Consider the following 5,937-nt stretch of genomic DNA (forward strand, 5'->3'; position numbering starts at 1 on the left):
CTCGGTAACAACGTTTGCCAGGCTTCCTGGTCGCTCCTATCAAAAACGGATCTTTGCCCACGTTTAAATTCGTTGAAGCAATATCTAACTGTGGTCGTAGATGGCGAAATGTCTCCATAAACAGTATCCAACTTTGTTTTCATCTCCTCGCATTTCTTCCCATCCAAAAACAAAAAGCGAGTTACCGAACGATACTGCTCTTTTTCCATCTTAGCGAAAATAACGAAGCACGTCTGAGTGAAATGGCCGCCAAATCCAAACTGACCTATCAATCAGTCTGAAATTCGTTTTGACGTGGTTTGATAGATGGCAGCACACGATGACAACACCAATTTCCCTCAGGAACGTCCTCTGTCTTCAGACACGGGTACTAATTGAACCGCCCTCGTACAGTATTTACGTAAAGGCTGAACGAGCTATAGCCCAGGGTGACAGAATTGAAAGGGTTGCAAATATTTCTTCACTTTAATACAAAACAATATCATGATGTAAATACAGACTACGTCTGGAAGCGCTTAAAGTCGAATTGCGTTTTCATCTGACTTCTGCTCTATTTGGTCGAACTGAGTAAAAAGGGTGATTGCAAAGTTCAGTGTAGAGCCTAAATTAGTTCAACTCATAATTGAGTACCTACATTATCAGGGATTCCTAAAGACTTTGCATGTGGCTCCCAACACAGCCTTCCATGCAAAAAAATTGACGAAAAAGACGTCGAAGAAATACATATTAATATCGCATTACAAATTGATGTACGCCTATGTCTAACTGCATGTCCAAAGTGGTATGGTCCAAATACCATAAATTAGTTGGCTGTGCTTTCAATAAAAAGCATTTATGAGCTTTCGGATTTGATTAACTCTTTTGCGTCACAGTAGTCCCGAACAAAAGTTCATAAATAAATTAGAGGGTGGGTGATTCTCTTCAGTCTCCTTACAGGGATCGCGGGCATGGGCATTAATATGTAGGAGCAAGAGAGGGCACTGCACAATTCTTAAATAACGTGTATTTTCAATTTTTACAATGAATGCATAACTGAATACGGATCCACTTGTAGGCCGTCATGGGTCATGAGTCTGGAGCCTGATACAGACCAGATCTCTTGTAAAGCCTTATTAGATCTGCCTCTTATAGAACTACTGTAAAGAGCAACATTACGCTCGTCCAAATTTGAAAATTGGTTAAAAAAGTGCCGAAATTATGAATGATTTCGCATAAACACATTTTTATATCACTCAAATATTGGATTACGGGGTCGGCAGTCTGATGCAGAGTGAATCATTTGCGCCACTACAGATCGTCCTCAAACTGGCACAGTGAATTTTCCCAGAATTAAATCATACAATTTCACAAATCTATCCCGAAATCGTCATGTTTCATAAACATTTGTTTTAAAATTTTTTACTTCTAAAACACAACTTTGTCAATTTATCATTTTATGCCTATTTAAAGGTACCTACCTACGAACTATCTGTGCGTACTATCTCATTTACATTTCATGCATCTCAATTTTTGATTTCTTTGACAATCAACTCTTGTAGTTCGGAGTCGACCACTGACGTTCAGAATAAGTCATCAAATCACAAGAACCCCCACAAATCGTTTTAATATGGATTTCTTTACAAAGTGTGTTTATTTTATCTTCAATTCATGTTCTCTATTTATTATCTGCCTCCCTCACCTGATCCAATGGTTAGTGCCGTCCTTGCCACCTACTTTTATTTTTTTTTTTTGGTTACAAGAAATCCCCAAAACACAAAAATGATTATAATCAAAGGAAAGCTGATTTTTCAAAGTATCGAAAAAGTGAAAATTTATTACAACAGGTGAAATATAATAGTCTTCATAAAGGTTACGTGTTATAGAAGTTTCTTTTTAAAATGAATATTATTTAAATTCCGTAAGAGCTTTTTTTACGGCTTTCAATAAAAAGGTTTTAACTATTGATTAGAAATATAAAATTTATGGTAATATATCATTTAACCATAAACGAAAATTCGACAGGGCTACTACGTACGTAGCAGAATTATGTTTGCATAAATATTTAAAAAAGAAGGTAAGCTTCTTAATGCAAACGTACGTAGATGCCTATACGTATGTAATAGAATACTCGTTAATTACTCATCATTATTCATGAGTAGGTATAATATAATATTATTTATGCCCGAAACGAGTAGTGAATTTAACAATTCCCTCTTATGTGGGTCAAAACATACCAGGTCAGAAAAAGTTATTGACTCAGATACAAAGCAAGTGCCGTTAAAATACTTCGCACTTATATCTCCACTCCTCGTCAAAGGAAATACAATACATACACACTCGCGCATCCGAAAGTAAATGCGCGCATCTACATATCGACTTGTGTTCCTGACGGAACAGTATCCAATAACTTTTAGTTAGCTTTCTTTGAACACTTAAATCTAACAACTAAATGAATGTATATAAAAAAAATATTATTTACTAATGAACTTCTAAGCAAATGTTTACCAAAACATCTTTTTGGAAAATTTATATCTTTCAATTCAAATACGATAAATGTCGTAATCAAGAGCTAAATCAGGTGTGCGAACCTAGAACTTGACGTACAAAACTTAACCAGTCTAAAAATTAACAAAAACCTTTTGGAGTAGGTTAGGTTCGGGTTGGGTTAGACTATGTTGGTTTCTTTTTTGCAACTATAAACATGTGTGTCTGATCTGAATTCGTCATTCGTCATCTGAATTCGTAACATTAATAGTTTGTAAACGGTGAACCACTTCTCATTTTTACGAATTGAATATAAGTAATCATTATCATTATTAGGTCGTCAGTCTTAAGACTGGTTGGACACGCACCTCCACTCTTTCCTATCCTGCGCTTATCTTTGCATTTCCATAAGACTAGAACAACCGACATCCTTAACTATTTGCGAACAGTAATCTAATCTAGGTCTACCTCCACCCCTCCTAACTCCAATTTCTGTCATATGTCTTTTTCTAGACCTACAAACCTATCTCTCCTATTTTTTATTGACTTTCATAGAGTCCTCTGTTCTCCTATTCTTTCTAATATCTCTCTATCCACGATATCCTCATCATTCGCATTTAACACCACATTTCGAACGCTTCTAACCTTTTCTTTTCCGACGCGCCCACCGTTCATGTTTCGCCCCCGTACAGCGCCGCGCTCGAAACACACCTTTAGCAACCTTTTTCGAATTTCTAAATTAACGGTTCTCAAACATGGAAGTGACTTATTTTTATTGAAGACGACTCGACTCTGCGCTATTCTGTGCTTTATATCCCTACTACTCCTTCCGTCCTGACTTATCTGACTAGATCTAGATACTAAACATTAACTTCTTAACTTCTAATTTTTCATCTCCTATCTTTATATTCGCCCTTTCCCTACTTTCTCTTCCTTTGTATACCATTATCTTTATTTTACTTTTATTTATTTATAACTGCCTGTTACTCTTTATACAAACTGAGTATCTCTGTAACTCATCCCTACGTTTTTAAGTATATTTAACATCTTGTCCCATTTAACATTGTCAAAAGTCTTTTCTAAATCTACAAATCCTATATACGCACTCTTTTCTTTTTCGTTTTCTCTATTGTTACCCGTCAAGCTAGGATGACCTCCCGCGTTCCTCTATTTCTTCTAAACCTAAATTGATCTTTCCCTAAAAGTTATTCCGTCCTTTTTTTCGTCCTCCTCTATACAATTTTAGTTAAGATTATTGATGCATGGGAAGTTAAGCTAATTGTTGTATCCCATCTATACCTGACGCCTTATTATTCTTTAAGTTTTTTAATAGTACATCGAATTCTTCTTTCATTTTGGGATAACCTAGCTCACCTATCTCCATACTATCTTCCTTCTCTAATATATCTCCTAACTTAAGGCTTGCGTATAAGTTCTCTAAATATTCTTTCGACCTTTCTGCATTTTCCTCATTTTCTATCAAAATTACCCTTGCCTCGTTTCTTATATTATTACTACTGTACCCTACATCTCTAAAATTCCTTTTAATCATATTATACGCCTCATCGGTTTTACCTACTTCAAAGCTTTTTTTCTACTTCTTTACACCTCATATCAATCCACTGTTCCTTAGTTGCCCTACACTTCCTAATTATTTCCCACTTTATAGCCTTATATCTTTTTGTCCTTCTCCATCTGTCCTGTTTTTGTGTTTCTTTACTTTCTTCTATTAGTCCTACAAGTTCGTTTGTTATCCACGGTTTCCTACTTTCGTTTTGTTTAAGACCTAGTATATCTGTAGCTGCTGATTTTAGGCACGTTTTAATGCAGTTCTCCCACCTCCTCTAGTATTTCTTCTGTCCTTGTACCTGGCCCATCACGCGTTTCGTTACACGTTAGTTTTTCTATGTCAAGACGATTCCTACACTCCCTCTTCTTTTATAGTAGATATCTTAATCTGTTTGTGTACTTATGAGCTTATTTTCTTTAAGTCGGGCTCCAAATTCTTAGTGCCACAGTCAGATCCCTAAACCTAAAGAAAGCAACTATAATTTAGAAAGGTGCGTATACAGCCTAACTTTCTGAAAGGTCATCAGTAAGAAGTTGTAAGTTTGGAGATTTACTGATTAATAATCTGTAACTGAAAATTTATTTAGCATTGTGTTTTATTGTTTATCGGCATTCTACTGTCATTAAAAAAAGAGTGCGGGACGATCGGCACGAAAAAGTTAAATGGGAAGAATATTGAATGGTTAAAAGTAAACGTAGTAGGATTTGCAATCAAATTTGTAGGAGTTCATAGGGAACAATTAGTATAGGGAACAATTAGAAAAGAACCCAAAGAACAAAAGGATTTTAAACGAATGGTTTAGAGTAAATAAATAAATGCAGATAGATAGAAAATTTAAAAATTCAATATTCGTTTCAAGCGACTTAAGTTTCCCTTTCTTTGTACTATCTTCCTCAATGATATATTAAGATTTTTTCAACTAGAAGCAATCAGAAAGAGGTAAAAGATTCGTTATAAGATTATGTAATCTTCACTGACGTTTCTACCTTGATCAAAAGGCGATACGATTGTATAATCAGTAAAGAACATTTCACTCTTTTCTAATTGCTTCAAATTAAACAAATCTTAAGTTGTTCTTTGTTGAAAAACTATTTATTCCTTATTTGTGATCCCTATACTTCAATAGGTTTAAACATTGTAATTACAATAAGCTGTAGTTATAAAAGTGAAGTCGAACAGCACAAAACTGCTTCTTCTACATATACTGCAACTATTCGTAATAGCACTGTATAGTAATGTGCCTGAAAGAAAAATTCAAAATTGACGAAGTTGTTAAAATGCTTAACTTTAAAATGTCATGTCCATTTAAATGAAACAATGAAGGAAGTCTTTCTAAACTGTTAGGCTTCAAATGTATCCTTCTGTATCAACAGTCATCATTTCAGCACCAAATAAAAACCATTTTGAAGTTAATTACAAGAAATTTGTTTTTTCGGTTTATAAAAATTAATACATTATTTGTTGTAGCATAAATAATAATATTTATTAATTTTGAGCATGCGCGAGCACATCACTTTGAATGGAAAATCTCAGTAACGAACACAGCCACTACTAACTTCTTTACAAAAACTAAAAAAAAAAACATTTGGTTATTTCATTCCCACGAGCCACTAATGCTGGTGGGCAGGCAGTCCCTCCGGACTACGTCGGAAGGTAAGGCGGAAGGCCCTCATCAGCCTGCTTTCAGGAATCGTGGGAATGGGTGGGTGGTGGTTCGGGTGAGAAAGATAAGATGGACGAAATGAAGACAGAAGAGAATGAAAGATTATCTTTGGAATATTACTGCCTCAGCATTTGCCTAAGTGATCCAAGGAAACCACAGAAAAAGTTGGACCAAGGCAGACGGACCCGGAATCGAACCAGCGTCGTCCCGAATACTAAGAAATTGACTAAACCTGTAGGCC

Source organism: Agrilus planipennis, unplaced genomic scaffold (genome assembly GCF_000699045.2).
Source record: "Agrilus planipennis isolate EAB-ADULT unplaced genomic scaffold, Apla_2.0 scaffold178, whole genome shotgun sequence".
Classification (NCBI taxonomy): Eukaryota; Metazoa; Arthropoda; class Insecta; order Coleoptera; family Buprestidae; genus Agrilus; species Agrilus planipennis.